This window comes from Lepisosteus oculatus, chromosome 14, assembly GCF_040954835.1.
Source record: "Lepisosteus oculatus isolate fLepOcu1 chromosome 14, fLepOcu1.hap2, whole genome shotgun sequence".
Classification (NCBI taxonomy): Eukaryota; Metazoa; Chordata; class Actinopteri; order Semionotiformes; family Lepisosteidae; genus Lepisosteus; species Lepisosteus oculatus.
The window spans coordinates 26,898,914-26,916,417 of NC_090709.1; the positions used below are offsets into that span (position 1 = coordinate 26,898,914).

Here is a 17,504-nt window from a genome sequence, read left to right on the forward strand (position 1 = left end):
GCTGCCTGTGGAGCTTTGAGATAAAGTTGTTAGGAGGAGAAAAGCTGGAGAAGGTTATAAAAAGATTGGCAAAGCTTTGAACCTTCCTAAGAGCCCCGTGAAGTCCATTGTAACTGAAGTGGGACGTATATATCTCACTTATCCAGCATCACAGTATCACCACTTAAGCACACTGTGAGAGGTGTTGATGGGGTCTGTTAATCAAGCCTCAAACAAAAGTTAAACTAAGATGCCATAAAGCTGACCTGCTTTAGCAGCCCCAGTGGCTTAATGCTACATAATAAAAGACAGGAACAACACCCACAAACAGGATAAACCAGACCAATGTCTGCTGCATATCAAAGGACAGAACCTAGAGCAAGACAGAGTAGGACAGAGTAGTACAAGAAGTAATTACAAATTAAGTAATTATCAAATAACAGGACAAGCACTCAGATTGTGAAACTTTCTTTTGATTGTATATATAAGAGCTTGGAAACCCTTGCAGTTTGTCTGTTCTGTGGAGCAGACCCGGTGTGCATTTGTTGGACTTATTGAGCTCAATAAAACTGAATCTGTACAAGACTGTGTCCTGCTTCTCTGATGAAGAATTTCTCACAACAGTTGGCATAGTCGACAGGATTCTCCAGGTCTCCGGTAATTCCCAGACGGCACACAGGGTGAGTATATTAGGTTGCCGTAAGGGAAGGACCGGAAACGGAGAATATAAAGAATCATTTATAGGGAAAAGAGTAAGGACACGTCTCTGTGAGATTCAGGGCAAAATCCCTAAACCAAGACAAGACTCGATTCCTCTGAGCTTGATTTCGAAACCAAGACAAGACGTGGTTCCTCTGAGCTTGGGGCAGGGCTCTAAACCAGGGCGCATTCCCCCTGGGGCGAGGCAAAGTCCCTAAACAGAACAAGGTGAGCTGAGAGACGATATTGTGCCAGCAAGATTCCCTCTGAGTCCGGGTGGGCACCCCTAAGGAAGCTAAGGTTAATGATATTATTAAGATTATATTATTAATAATATGAGTATAGACCAGTTGTGCTAGCAGTTAAATCACCAGTGACTGCTGAGCTGAGTGTTAAGCAAGGAGTTGGCCCTGTATGCTAACACCAGACTCATATTCACTGACTTCTTCACAAGGGTACTTGTAAGTGTGCTGGCAGCACTGATAGATCTGGAGATGGTATCTAGTCCAGATAAAACAGGGTCGGTTCTAGACCACTTAAGGAAGACTATTATAAGGACTAAAGAAAAGATGGTAAAGGGAACATGAAAACAAAAGTTTTGTATTAAGATTGAAATAAAGCAGAATAATAATAATTGCTTACACTTTCTGGACACTCCACTCAAAGTGCTTTACAGGTAATGGGGACTCCCCTCCACCACCACCAATGTGCAACATCCACCTGGATGATGCAACAGCAGCCCTAGTGCACCAGAACACTCACCCCACACTCACTCAGCTATCTGTGGGGAGAAGAGCAAGGACACCAATTCATAGATGGGAATTATTAGGAGGCCATGATTGGTAAGGGCCAATGGGAAATTTGGCCACCCCTACTCTTTTTCAAGAAAGGCCCTGGGATTTTTAATGACCACAGAGAGTCAGGACCTCGCTTTTACATCTCATCTGAAGGACGGCGCCTGTTTACAGTATAGTGTCCCCGTCACTATCCTGGGGCATTAGGACCCACATGGACTGCAGGGTGAGCGCCCCCTGCTGGTCCCACTAACACCACTTCCAGCAGCAACCTTAGTTTTCCCCCAGGAGGTCTCCCATCCAGGTACTGGCCAGACTCACACCTGCTGAGCTTCAGTGGGTTGCCAGTTGTGAGTTGCAGGGTGACATGGCTACTGCTAAATAAATGGCAGTAGGTTATGAGAATATGGAAACGGAATTCATACCAATGTCGTTTAGCAATGCTAAGTCAAGAAAAGAAGTCAAACAACTTAATAACCTTCTGCCTTCCACCTCATAACCCTGGTGAGGCGAGAAAGAACAGTACAGCACACAATGCCACAGAACATGTGCTCAAAAGTACGATAAGTAAAAAAAATGCATTCTAACCTGATTGAAAGTAACAGACATTGCTTGTGGATAATGGAATACATGATACTGTGTTTATTAAAAGTTACACAGCTGTTAAAATAGGTACACTTAAAAGTAAAATGCATACCGCGTTCATGTAATGGGTTGTAATGGACACTGTTATTTCGTATAGTTTTCACTGGGATGTTATTTCGTTCAATCTTTTTATCTGTTATCTACCCGTAGAGTCTACAGTTTTAACCGATAATTTTCTACTTATGTCTGTGAAACAGTGAGAGGGAGCTCCGTTGCCTTTCCTCATTCACACTAAAAGCCACTGATGAGCAAACAATGAGTGGAGTGACTGATTATTAAATCATTTCCCTCTTCAGGTAAAAAGTGTATAAAACACGATTATTTGCAGAAACATTATCAATGATTTGTTATTATGACAAAAGTATTTTCCGGTCTTAGTTGAGTGTATTTGTTAAGTTATATCGAGTTATTAGAACAAAGTTAGTAGCGCGAATCGTCGTGGTTAGCATAAAGGCCATGTATTTGGTATGTTAAATGTGAATGTTTTAGTGATTAGCAATTTAGTTCATGTTCAGTAATAGCCTTAGTTAATTTCACTGTTCCTGGTTTTCTATATTTATTAGTGTTTTTTTATATTAATAACCAAAGTGCAATCACATTTATATTGCTAGTGAACGTTACATTTTTAAAGAAATACTAACGTGGTCTCGCGATATTGATATGGACCTGATCGTACTGTCACTGTTAACTGTTAACCCAGCGCAATTAGATGAACATCCAGTAGAACATAAATGCCAAATTAAACAGACAAAACAAGACATGTGGTCACAACTGAAAAACCTTGGGGAAGACATTGCACAGATCAAAGAGACTATTACAACACAGCAGTCTGGGTCAGCGCCTCAAAAATGCTGTATACAGTGCCTTGCGAAAGTATTCGGCCCCCTTGAACTTTTCAACCTTTTGCCACATTTCAGGCTTCAAACATAAAGATATAAATTTTTTATTTTATGTGAAGAATCACCAACAAGTGGGACACAATTGTGAAGTGGAACGAAATCTATTGGATTTTTTAAACTTTTTTAACTAATAAAAAAATGAAAAGTGGGGCGTGCAAAATTATTCGGCCCCTTTACTTTCAGTGCAGCAAACTCACTCCAGAAGTTCAGCGAGGATCTCTGAATGATCCAATGTTGTCCTAAATGACTGATGGTGATAAATAGAATCCACCTGTGTGTAATCAAGTCTCTGTATAAATGCACCTGCTCTGTGATAGTCTCAAGGTTCTGTTGAAAGCGCAGAGAGCATCATGAAGACCAAGGAACACACCAGGCAGGTCCGTAATACTGTTGTGGAGAAGTTTAAAGCCGGATTTGGATACAAAAAGATTTCCCAAGCTTCAAACATCCCAAGGAGCACTGTGCAAGCGATCATCTTGAAATGGAAGGAGTATCAGACCACTGCAAATCTACCAAGACCTGGCTGTCCCTCTAAACTTTCAGCTCAGACAAGGAGAAGACTGATCAGAGATGCAGCCAAGAGGCCCATGATCACTCTGGATGAACTGCAGAGAACTACAGCTGAGGTGGGAGAGTCTGTCCATAGGACAACAATCAGTCTTACACTGCACAAATCTGGCCTTTATGGAAGAGTGGCAAGAAGAAAGCCATTTCTCAAAGATATCCATAAAAAGTCTCGTCTAAAGTTTGCCACAAGCCACCTGGGAGACACCCCAAACATGTGGAAGAAGGTGCTCTGGTCAGATGAAACCAAAATCGAACTTTTTGGCCACAATGCAAAACGATATGTTTGGCGTAAAAGCAACACAGCTCATCACCCTCAACACACCATCCCCACTGTCAAACATGGTGGTGGCAGCATCATGGTTTGGGCCTGCTTTTCTTCAGCAGGGACAGGGAAGATGGTTAAAATTGAGGGGAAGATGGATGCAGCCAAATACAGGACCATTCTGGATGAAAACCTGTTGGAGTCTGCAAAAGACCTGAAACTGGGACGGAGATTTATCTTCCAACAAGACAATGATCCCAAACATACAGCAAAATCTACAATGGAATGGTTCACAAATAAATGTATCCAGGTGTTTGAATGGCCAAGTCAAAGTCCAGACCTGAATCCAATCGAGAATCTGTGGAAAGAGCTGAAAACTGCTGTTCACAAACGCTCTCCATCCAACCTCACTGAGCTCGAGCTGTTTTGCAAGGAAGATTGGGCAAGAATTTCAGTCTCTCGATGTGCAAAACTGATAGAGACATACCCCAAGCGACTTGCAGCTGTAATCGCAGCAAAAGGTGGCTCTACAAAGTATTAACGCAAGGGGGCCGAATAATTTTGCACGCCCCACTTTTCATTTTTTTATTAGTTACAAAAGTTTCAAAAATCCAATAGATTTCGTTCCACTTCACAATTGTGTCCCACTTGTTGGTGATTCTTCACATAAAATAAAAAAATTATATCTTTATGTTTGAAGCCTGAAATGTGGCAAAAGGTTGAAAAGTTCAAGGGGGCCGAATACTTTCGCAAGGCACTGTAGTTTAAAGTAAAGTGAAAAACATACAATTGCAGCAGCCCAGCAGCAGTCACAATATCCAGAACCTGGTTACCAGCCAATGCAGGAACAGTTGTGGAGTCCATACACAGAGAGATATGAGTAGCAAAGGGAGTATGGAACAAGAGCAGCAATCAGGGCTGCAAGGTCACATAATTGACAGAGCTTTGCATCAACAAATACAATGGTAGTCGTATTTATGCTCACCACCGTGTTCAGTACAGCTCCAGCAGTGTCCGGCACCACTGTACTTCCCGGGGAAACCACAGCAATACACAGTAGAGCAGCCATACCTGGCAAAAACTCAAATATAGCAGCGCTCAGCAACGATATACGGTGCCATCTCAGTAGTACACACCACCACCACAGTATGCAGTTCAACCATCACACTATGCTGAACCACGGAATTATTTAGCCCTGCCAAGACAGCTCCACCCAGTACGAGCAAGACAGTGCTTCCATTGTCAACAGACAAGGGCAGTGGATCCTTGTTCAAACTGTTACAGCTGCGGCAGTAGTGAACACTTTTCATCAGGTTGTAGGGTCAGAGGAACTAAACCATACAGAGGCTCCTCTGAATGAGAACAGGCTACCCCCGCGGGACAAGGAGTAACTAATGCTGTAGAAGTGTCAAACCAATATGCTAGCTGCAGTAGAGAGAAAACGACTACCAGATGTTCCAGATGTAAAGTTGTGTACTATTGCTCAAAGAATGCCAGACAGATCACTGGAAAGAGCACCGGAACAGTTGTAAAGCTCAGCTACGAACAGACTTGGGTCCTTCCAGTACAGTTGCAGTTGCTCAATGTCGAGTTAATCAGCATTCCTCTGTGACCTCACTGGTTGGCAGACAGTGCCTCGTGAAGTGCTATTTACAAGGACACGAGAGTGAAGCACTATGGGACACAGGTTCCCAAGTATGTATTATAGATGAGCAGTGGAAAAATAAATACCTGTCTGAGATTTCTTTGAGAGATGTTTCTGACATAATGGAGTCCCCTGACACACTTGACACCAACTGGTGGCTGCTAATGGGATGAATATGCCATATCTGGGATGGGTTGAGATTTCATTCAAGTTGGCGTCACTTGGTAATAACGCAAGAGAACTAGTCATTATTCTTCTTGTTCTACAAGGTAGCCTTTTTGTCCCATCCAGTTATCGGGTTCAACGTTATTGAGCACATTATAAAGCAGACTGACAAGGGAAGATCTTACGATAGAAGTAAGGGACACCTATACAATGTAGTAAGGTTGGCATTTCCAAGCATCAAGAAAAATCAAATTCAAGCTTTCATTCATCTGGTTATTTCTGAGAATCCCTGTGAGTACTGGGTGAGGATGACAAAAGCGAGCCTGAACGTTCCGAAGCGTACCATTATGCAGATCCAGTGCCATGTACAGATTCCATCACTGAGGGAAGACTAAGAGAGGTACCCGTCCCTACATCACTATAGATGTGCAGAACAGAACTGACCATGACATCATTCTGGCAAGAAAAACCACTCTTGGGACAGTACAGCCAGTTAAGTCTGTGTTCCTGGTCACTGCACAAGAAGGCACTAGGCCAGCCTGCGTAGCACAGCTTCAAACCAGGGAAGGTAGAGAAGAAAACAACACTGATGATGCATGGGACCCTACTGTTGATGTGAGCCACCTAGACATACACCAGCAACAAATAGTCAAACAGATGCTGCAAGAAGAGTGCCATGCATTTTCGAAAACAGATGATGATATTGGGTGTATCACAAACCTGCAGCTGAGCATAACTTCAAAAGACAGTGAACCTGTTGCTCGCACTTACATCTCAGTCCCAAAACCATTGTATCAAGAAATGAAAGATTACTTGCATGATTTATTAGATCAGGGTTGGATGGAGAAGTCCACTTCTCCTTACACCTCGCCAATAGTGTGTGTCAGAAAAAAAGATGGAAGCTTGTGGCTATGCGTTGACTATTGGAACCTAAATAGAAAGACACTGCCTGACCGTCAACCGAGCCCAAGAGTGCAGGACATTATGGACAGCCTGGGAGGTAATGCCTGGTTCTCATTGCTCGATCAAGGAAAGGCCAACCACCAGGGTTTTATGGCCAATGTCAGCAGGCCGCTGACAGCTTTCATAACTCCCTGGGGCTTGCATGAATGCACCTGCAGCATTCCAACGCTGCATGGAGGAATGCCTTGAAGGGTTGCGAGACAAAGTGTATGTGCCTTACCTAGATGACATCCTTGTCTTTACAAAGACCTTTGATGAGCATGTTGACACTTTGAGAAAAGTGCTTCGGCGGCTGCAGACTCATGGAGTGAAGCTCAAACCCCACAAGTGTGAGTTGTTTAAAGCAGAAGTTCGCTATTTGGGAAAAATTTTATCTGCACTGGGAAGCCGAATGGACCCGGCAGACACGGTAGCAGTAACCGCTCTGAAAGAGAAAAGACCTGGTACAGTTGGCAAGTTAAGAAAGATTATGGGCCTACTCAGCTACTATTGGCAGTATATTAAATATTTCTCTCGTATTCCCAGTTCTCTGTATGACCTGTTGAAGCATACACCTGACAGTGAGACAAGTCAACCCAGTAGAGATCGCAGAAGGAAGACATGCAAGAACAGAGACAGTGTGCCCTCCCATCAACCCATCACCTGGACGGAGGGGCATCAACAAGTACTACAGAGGTTAATAAATTGTCTGGTTCAGCCACCTGTATTGGGATTCCCTGATTTCTCTCAGCCATTCATTCTCCACACTGACGCCTCTAACCAAGGTTTAGGAGCTGTATTATACCAAAAGCAAAATGGTAAGTTGCGAGTGATAGGCTATGGCTTGAGAACGTTGACTGCTTCAGAGAAGAATTATCATCTTCACAGTGGAAAACTGGAGTTTCTCGCCTTAAAATGGGCGATCACTGAAAAATGTAGGGATTATCTTTACTATGCTCCAACTTTTACAGTCTTCAGTGACAATAACCCCTTGACCTATGTTTTGTCATCTGCGAAGCTTAACGCCACTGGGTTGTCAGACTTCCATTTCACCATCTGCTACCGCCCAGGTAAAGAAAATGTTGATGCTGACTCCCTATCTAGGATGCCAGTGGACATAGAGACAGCCATGAGAGAGTTTAAAGAAAAGTTATCTTCCAATTCTGTGGGAGCAACAGTACAAGCCATTGAAGTACAACAGACTTCAGAAATACCTTGGTCTATGACAGTACCTGTTCAGTGTGCAGCAGGAGATTTCACTCTGGGGAACACATCCATTACACCACTGTCGAAATCAAAGATACAGCAAGCTCAGAAAGAAGACAGCAACATAAATATGGTTATTGACTACATCAGTTTCGGATCAAAGCCTTTGTTCCAAGAGTTGCAGACAGCAAGTCTCTTAACCAAGTGCCTCTTCAGAGAATGGGATAAGCTGATATTGGATGAGGATGGTATCCTTTGTAGACAAAACACTCAGAGAACACATTTGGTGTTGGCCGAGAAGTTTAAGAGCATAGTTCTGAAAGAGCTACTTGATGAAATGGGGCACCAAGGTGTTGACTGAACAGCAAACCTGATAAGAGATTGCTTTTTCTGGCCTTATATGCAGAGAGATATTGAACACCATGTGCTGAGAACTTGCAGCTGTCTTCAACAGAAGAAGCCGAGTCATGAGACAAGAGCACCACTTAAGAGCTTTGTAACAACACAGCCATTTGAACTTGTTTCAGTTGACTTCTTCCATGTAGACAAATGCAAAGGTGGATACAAATACATTCTTGTAGTTGTTGACCATTTTACAAGGTTTGCTCAGGCTTATGCTACAATCTCTAAGTCAGGAAAAACTGTCGCTGACCGTCTCTTCAATGACTTTGCTATGAAGTTTGGACTTCCATCTCGAATTCACCACAACCAAGGGGGTGAATTTGAAAACCAGCTCTTTATGCAGCTTAGGATATATAGTCGCACAGCAGGATCAAGAACCACACTCTACCACCCACAAGGGAAAGGGCAGGTGGAAAGGTTTAATTGGACATTGCTGCAAATGTTGACAACAGAAAAGCAGAAATCGAACTGGAAAGAGTCTCTCAACAAACTGATCTATGCTTACAATTGCACGAGGTGTGAAGTGACAGGATATTCTCCCTTTTATCTCGCTTAGCAGGTCTCCCAGACTGCCCATCGACATACTCTTTGCTCTTGACACTGACAAGTGCATACATTGGCTCTGCCAATCCAAGTGAATATTTGGGAAGGTGGAAATAAAGAATGCAAGAGGCTTATCTCACCACATACCTGCTGCAAACGGTTGAGAAGATTGAAGGTGTGAAGCAGCGGTGAGAAATATACTATGTGATCAAAGACTGCTGGTCACTACTAGAGGGGCCAAGACACCAGCAAATTACAGGATTTGTTTTCTTTCCCTGAAGATTCCAAATCCAGACGCTTAATCTTTCTCTCGCAGACAATAAGAAGAGGTTAGCTTTCTTTCCTCTAAATTGGGTTGACCACTCAACCTTACCTGAGGATTAGAAAGGTTCCTGTAACTCCCAATGTGGGGTTTGATCCCACCACCTTGAGATTAAGAATCACATGCTCTACCGCCTGAGCAAGGGGGACGCCTAATACTGGGGGTCACTAATCCTTGCTGACGTCAATTTGAAAAGATACTTGCTTGCTTTTAATCATGTGGTGACCGGAGTCTAGTGAAGCACACTGTGTTCTTTGTTGATTACTTAAAGTAGAACAACCGTCAGTAATCACAGCTGATGGTAATTTAAGTAGGTAGCTGCGTCAACGTGCATGGGCTACAAAGGAACAAGTAAAGGTTTATTTCATGCTGAAATGAGAAGGAAACACAACATGTGATACGGAATAAACTTTTACTTGTTTCTTTCATGTTAATTTAGACCTGATCTCCACCTAAACTCAGTTGCTTTCAGTAGGTAAAAACAGAGGCCACACTGCTCCAGGTGAGGTTCAAGCTCACAACCTTGGCATGACTCCGCTGTGCACTGCTGTATAAGTACGGCGCGCTGACCCATTTTCCCGCTGGAGCTCTGTAACCACCTCTCCTCAAACATACTGACGCTGCAGAAACACAGGGTGAAAACAGGGTTTGGGTTGTGGATCCATCTCCACAAGGGGGAAAGGAACAGTAAAAAACGAAGGAAAATACAAGAGACAAAACTGAAAGAACTGTTTTCACTGCAATATAAGAAGGAAAGAGGTGGTCGGACATGTAAAAACAGCCGGTGGATAATTTGTAACGACATTCTTTGGAGTGAATCAGCAGACAGATTTCTTTTCATGTTGTGCTCTGTAGTTTGAACGTTCGTTCTCCCCGACTGGTTGGTTATATGAGGTCAGCTGATATTAAATAGGACTAATGAGAATCAAAACAGAGCTGTTGGACTCCCCCCTCTGGCCGTTTTCCACCAGTTGATTATTTCATCAACCAATGCCCTAATCAAGCTCCCAAGGCACTCTCTATACCCAGTAAACATAGGTCTAACCTCACCCAAGGAGAAAATCAGGCGCTCCAGTCTCTCCAAAACAGGGATGATATCGTCATCAAACCAGCGAACAAAGGAGGCGCTGTTGTGGTGTGACGTAAGGATGTATATATCTTTGAAGCCTCTAGACAACTAACTGACACTTCTGCCTACCTCCCTCTCCAACAGGACCCTACCACTGACTACCAAAAGGAAGTGGTATCCACCATTCCTCTTCTTATCAGCAGTAATGAGCTCCCCCAGGAGGCGAACCGGCTCATCATGGAACATCCACAGGTATCTCAATTTTACCTCCTCCCCAAAATCCACAAACCGGACACCCCTGGACGCCCCATCGTATCAGCATGTAACTGTCCAACTACTTACATCTCAGCCTTTCTTGACAGCCTCATGAGACCGCTGGTTGAATATCTTCCCTCATACATCAAAGACACCAACCACACGCTCCAACTTTTTAATGATTTCCAATTTCAGGGTACTGAATGCTACATTTTTACCATGGACATCACATCTCTGTACACCGTCATTCCCCATAATGACGGCCTTACAGCCCTCAAGCACACGCTGGACAAACGCACAGTGCTTGATCCACCCACCCACACCCTGGTACGCCTTGCAGAATTGGTTCTCACACTGAACGCATTCTCTTTCAATAATCTTTTTTGCCAACAGGTCAGTGGAGTTGCCATGGGCACCAGAATGGGACCCAGCTATGCCAATATTTTTCGCGGCTGGGAAGAAGAACGCTTCTTCGCTTCCTACACTAGCTATGTCCCTGACCTCTACAAATGATATATTGATGACTGCGTCGGTGCCACCACATGCTCCAACGATCAGCTTGAATTCTTCCTGCACCATTTCACCAACTTCCACCCGTCCCTTAAATATACGGTTATAACATATCTTCCACTACTCTTCCGTTTCTAGACATCAACTTCTCCATCAACTACCCCCGACTGTCCACTTCAGTTTATTACAAACCCATGGATTCATACAGCTACCTCCTGTACAGCTCATTTCACCCCAACCACACTAAAAACTCTCTTCCTTTTTCACAGTTCCTTAGGCTACGACGATTATGCAGCAACAACATTGATTTCGAGAACCAAGCCCTCGAAATGTACTCCTTTTTCATCAACAGAGGATACCCCAGCAGTGTGATTGACAGGGCCCTTGCCCGAGCCAAAAACACCCCCTGGACCATCAACCCAATCAGGAACTCCCGCCGTAGCAACCGCATTCCTTTGGTGCTTCCTTACCACCCTAACACACTTCCTATCCCCAGGACCATTAACCACAACTTTTCCATCCTACAGGATGATCCCTCTGTTGGGGCCCTCTTTTCTGATCGCCCTGTCATCTCATATCGCCGACCACCTAATCTGCGTAACCTCCTTGTTCACAGCTCCCTTGATCGTCCCCAACAACCATCCACACCAGGCACTTTCCCTTGCAACAGAGCTCGCTGTATCACCTGTAAGTACACATCCACCACCACACTCATTCAAGGCCCCTCAGGACAATTCCGGATCACCCAGACAGCATCTTGTACCTCCAGCAACCTTATTTACTGTATCTCCTGCAGTGAATGCCCAGCCATCTACATTGGAGAAACAGGAAGGAGACTCGGAGACCGCTTCAGAGAACATGTCAGGGCTGTGAAAATTAAAGATCTCTCCAAGCCCGTTGTTTCTCATTTCACCTCTGATGGCCACGACCACTCTAATCTCTCCGTCTGTGTTCTCAAAGACGGTTTTCCGAACTCATACATCAGAAAGACCACCGAAACCAAAATTATTCTGCAGCTAGGATCACACATTCTCCCTTCTCTTAACGACAGACTACTGTTATTTTTAATTTTCTCGATTCATTGGAAGTTTCATTTCACACCTCTCTGCACCCATTCTGACTTCACACCTCTTGATTGGGCTCTCTTTCTGTCCCCTGCTCCCGCCTCTCACTCCTCTGTTCTCCCGCTACTTTACCTTTGCCTACTGCACTGTCTCTCTCACACCTGAAGAAGGCTCCACGGCCGAAACGTTGTGTTCTCTTTCTTCTTTTTTTCAGCATGGAATAAACCTATTACTTGTTCCTTTGCAGCCTAGGCATGCTGACGCAGCTACCCAACTGAACTAATCAGAATCAATACAATTGATCAAGTAATATGTTTATTCCATGCTGAAAAAAAGAAAAAAACACAGTGTTTTGTTCCAGATCCTGGATAGCTTGATTGGTAGCGCATCAGGCTTTTAATCTGAACGTCCAGGACTCAAGTCCCTGTTTGGCAGGTTGTGCTTTTTTAAATCTATTGTGAATGTCATTATAAATCTGTACTGTGGTTATTTTAAATGTTCTTTTATTTTCTTTAGCGTTTCCTTTCACAAACCGAAAATGTTCAAGGTGATCTTTCTACTGCACTCCATGTAGATAATCTAAATGAAATCACAGTCGAGAAAAGTACACGCAGTGAGGAGCTCATGAATACGCCAAGAAGAAAGGAACACTGCACATATGCTGAACATCATGTTCGAGTTTACAATGACATCAGAAATTGGAAGCTAAGGCGTGTTTTTATTAAAGGTTCAAGGAAACCTGAATACCTTTGGTAGTACGATGATGCACAGATCTGCAGTCTGCAATTAGAATACTGTTTGTACGTTGTGTGAAATACGCCGTTCAAAATTTTTCTAAAACAGGAGATATGTTTTAGAATGCGTCTTCCTGTAAAAATAAAATAACTATAAGGGTGCTATAAGCAGAGTCTGAAGCCTGCTCCACAGAAGAACTATATTCAGAGGGCCAAAGAAGTGAATATTTCACCAAGTGAGAGGAAGCATCTTAGAAAAAGGAGGTGCAGTCACTTCCATGTGTCATAACACCACAAAGTCAGACTACAAGTGCTAAAAAGCTGCTCTCAAGGGTAACCCGGCCAAGTGCTCTAAGGAGCTGAATTAAAGCTCTGTCTCTACGGGGCCGTAAGTTGGAATCCCACTGCTGCCAAATATCTCCTTGTTAAGAATTACGGATTTGTTGTTGTTGCCTCCGTGCGATTTAATCAGTTTCAATAGAATTCATTTGAACAACAATAATAATCATTTTTTTATTCCTCTTCTCATTGCAATGTGTACACAAACATATATATTTTTTTATATATTAAAAACGTGTTATCCTTGATGTTATCCTTATAAACTGGTGATTGAGGGTTCGAGCCCTCTCTGTGCCTGTTTTGTTTTATCATAACTTTGCTTTACCTAAGTTGTCAATTGTCTTGCAATGTAGAAATCTCTGTAATAAGAAGAAAAGAACTATCGGTAGTGGTTAATAATCCTGTTGTTCTAGTACAATCTGCCGTGCTTTTGAGTCGATAAAGCATCAGGTGCATTCAACACACCAACCTCCACTGCTCATCAGGATGGCTGAGTGCTCTAAGGTGCCACACTCATGTGGACTCAATCATGTGTAGTGACAGTTTTATGTGATTCACTACACGGATTTCCCTTCATGTTTATTAGGATGTGTCATTAGTATGTTGGTTGTATGAGAACAGTTTCTTCAAATGTCCTGTCAATTAACAGTGGAGAGGTAGCCGACGTAAGCCTTCATGAAAACTCTCTACAAGTGATTACAAGTGTCTTGAACAAATCTACGTCATATTTTTAAAATAGTTTAGCTCAAGATGCAACGGGAGTATAAATTAATTCTTCCGCCCTCCATTCCAAGATAAAACTCAGTGTGTGAATCTTATTTTCCTGGAAGTTGCTGATGTTGGTCATTATTGGAAATGCCCAGTGATATCGACTCAGGTACTCAGTTGTTACGTGCTGTAATTCGATACATGCGAAGCATTTGCATTCCCTCCAATTATCAATAAAGTCAATAATGTATTAAACATTACATGCCACTTCTTCCCTAGATGATGTTCATGTTGGATCAGTGAGAAAGGCATGCCAGGTTGTGCTTGAACCAGCAACTTACTATCATTTTAGTCCCAACCTGACCACACTAAGCGATTGTACCACAGAGACTCAAACGGGTCGGTTTTCTCCATTTACGGTTTTTGGGAAAAAATAATCTACATTTTTAAGCAAGATTGTATTTCAAATTTCACAAATTGTAAGTATTTCTGGAAAAACGGTGTTTCAGAAAGAAACTGAGTAGATGGGAATAGCCCAGTCAGTAGAATATCGAACTTTTCATCTCAGGGTCCCTATTCAGGCGGCTGATTTTCTTGCAACTACTTATTCCATGCTGAAACGAGCAGGAAACAATGTTTCAGCAGTGGAGCCTTCTTTGGGTGTGATATAGAATAAACCTTTACTTGTTTCTTTCAAATTAATTTAAACCTCATCTCCAGCACCTAAACTCGTCAGTTGCTTTCAGTAGCTAAAGACACAGGCCATACTGCTCCAGGTGAGGTTTGAACTCACAACCTCGGCATAGCTCTGCTGTGTACTGCCGTATAAGTACCACACGCTGACCAATTGCACCACTGGAGCTGTGGAACACCCACTCCTCATACAGACTGACCCTGCAGAAACACAGGGTGAAAACAGGGTTTCGGTTGTGAATCCATCTCCACATGGGGGAAAGGGACAGTACAATAGAAAAGAACATACAAGAGAAGAAACGGAAAGAATTGTGCTCACTGCAAAGTAGGAAGGAAAGAGGTGGCCGGATACATAAAACAGCTCGGTGGATAATTTGTAACAACATTCTTTGCTGACAACCAGCAGTCGGATTTCTTTTCATGTTCCGCTGTGCAGTTTGAACGTTTGTTCTCCCAGATCGGTTGGTTATATGAGATCAGCTGATATAAATGAGAACTAATCAGAATCAATACAATTGATGTCTGGCAAAGGCAAATAACCTTTGTACATGATCTGGAATGTGACTGGTTAAATTTCAGCACAGTTGCAACCCCCTTTATAAAGGGTGTGCACACGTATACAACCAAGGCATTGAAAGTTTTTTGTTGTTTATTGTTCCAAAAAATGTTCCATTTGTTTTCTTTCTTAAATGTTGTTGATTAAAAGATCTTATTAAATGTGAAAAAATCTGATTGTGAAAAGGTCAAAATGTTAGTGAAAAAATGTGTAATGTGAGGAAAGATGAATTGTGGGAGCCCCTTTACTCCTCATGTCGTACTGTATTTCTCTCTCATTCTACTGGGAGTGGTGCCGTCGCTTCTGGATAAAGTCTGTCGGTAGACATTCCAGACGGGTCAGGTACTGTATGACTGCGCTTCGGCACAAGAAGAGACATGTGACTTGTGAGGATCCCGATAGTGTCGACTATCTTCTGGAGCCCAGATAGCTCAGTCGGTAGGGCCTCAGACTTTCAATCTGAGAGTCCAGGGTTCAAGTCCCTGTTCAGGCATTTGTGCTTTAATTAAATATGTTGTGAATGTCATTATAAATCATCTTTTATCTTTCTTCTTCTAGCTGTACTGTGGTTATTTTAAATGTTCATCACTTGTATTTTCTTTAGTTTTTCCTTTCACAAACCAAAAATGTTCAAGGCGATCTTGTCACTGCACTCCACGTAGATAATCTAAATGAAATCACAGTAGAGTACAGAACACGCAGTGAGGAGAGAAAAGCACACTGCACATCTGCGGAACATCACGTCCGAGTTTACAGCGACATCGGAGATTGGAAGCGAAGTCTTTTTTAATTAAAGGTTCAAGGAAACCTGAATATCTTTACTAGAAGTATTTCAGAATCACAGTTAAATCGAGTACGATTGCTGCACAGATCTGCAGTCTGCAATTAGAATACTGTTTGCGTTGTATAAAATATGGCATTCAAGCTTTTCTTAAACTGGAGAGTTACATTTCGGAATGCGTCTTCCTGTAAAAATAAAATCTCTACGCGGACGCTATATATATACACAGAGTCTGAAGCCTGCTTAACAGAAGAACTATATTCAGAGGGCCAAAGAAGTGAATATTTCACCAAGTGAGAGGAAGCATCTCAGAAAAAGGAGGTGCAGTTGCTTCCACGCGTCACAAAGTCGGACTACAAGTGCTGAAAAGCTGCTCTCAAGGATAACCCGGCCGAGCGCTCTAGTAAAAGGCGTGGAACCGACTGCACCTGATTTTTCTGAGATGCTTCCCCTCTCATGGCGAGATCTCGACTTCTTTAACACCTCTTGATTTAGTTCTTCTGTGGAGCAGGCTTCACACCTCTACGTATAGCGCCCGCGTAGAGATTTTATTTTTACTACGTAGCACCTCTACGTATAGTGCCCTTGATGTCATTTTATTTTTACGGAAGCACACACATGGAACGTTTTTGTGTTTTACTTTTTATTTGTACAACAAAATAGATTCAATATAAACAAGATTCAGTAGAATCGTCAGGGACACATAAAATAATAGTTACACTTTCTAAAAAACAATTAAAATAGGTAAATAAAGACAAGGTCCACACAGCTTTAATGTTCTTACATTTCGAAAGAGTCTGTAATTACCTCTTTTCGTCTATTGTGAACTGTTCAAACTTAGGACTCAGACCATTTCACTCTACCTATATCTCATTTCAAAACGAAAATGTATATCCTGTTTTAGAAATGCTCTGGGCGGTCTTACACGATGCACCTAAAGTATTCTAATCGTGGACTGCAGATCTGTGCTATAGCTCAGCTGAATTCTAAGATCCAGCAATCGTACTGGATGTGACTGGGATTCTGAAATGTCTTTTGCAAAGGTATTCAGGTTTTCTTGAACCTTTAATAAAAAAGTGATCTGAGACTTGCTAGCTTCCAGTCTTCCAGTGCCACTGTCAATAAACTAGGATGTGATGTTCCGCAGATGTGCAGTGTGCCTTTACTCTTGTCATGTATTCGTTGCATGAGCTCCTCACTGCGTGTCCTGTACTGTATTGTGATTTCGTCTTATCTACGAGAAGTACAGCGACTAGAATGCCTTGAACTTTTTTTCGGTATATAAAAGAAAACGCTAAAGCATATACAAAGTGACTAACATTTCCTATATGTAGGTTTTCTGATTATGTCTCTACTTCACTTTATTTCCTTAGTGACTGGCCATTTCTTTCTGATATTTGTTCTGGCGCGGTTATTGATCCCATACGAAAGATTATTTTTATAAAGAACATGTCACCTGCAAACTCACAGTAAAACTGGTATTGGGAAAAGTTTTATAATAGTACTTTTTATTAGAAAAAAATGTAAATTTATCATTACCTATAGGGTTTCTTACCAGCGTGGAGCTCAAATTCACAACCCCCAGATTAAGTGTTTGGTACTAGTTGCGCCACAGAAAGTTGAAATCTGTTATTTATATTAAATACTGTGGCTCCTGTCCTTTTCTTCTCGTCAGAGAAGAGGTTGGTCTGGTCTCCAGTTTACCAACAATAAGCTCAGACTGTG

At 42.5% G+C, this 17,504-nt stretch overlaps 2 non-coding genes across 2 annotated transcripts; one reads left to right on the forward strand and one right to left on the reverse strand.

Moving 5' to 3' along the window:
• Positions 1-14,517: 14,517 nt before the first annotated feature.
• trnai-uau (transfer RNA isoleucine (anticodon UAU)) lies at positions 14,518-14,611 on the reverse strand. Its single transcript has 2 exons — positions 14,574-14,611; positions 14,518-14,553 (listed from the first exon to the last, which is right to left on the reverse strand). It is a non-coding gene; the product is annotated as a tRNA-Ile (tRNA).
• An 807-nt stretch (positions 14,612-15,418) lies between these two features.
• On the forward strand, positions 15,419-15,491 carry trnae-uuc (transfer RNA glutamic acid (anticodon UUC)). Its single transcript has one exon. It is a non-coding gene; the product is annotated as a tRNA-Glu (tRNA).
• The last annotated feature ends 2,013 nt before the right edge of the window (positions 15,492-17,504 follow it).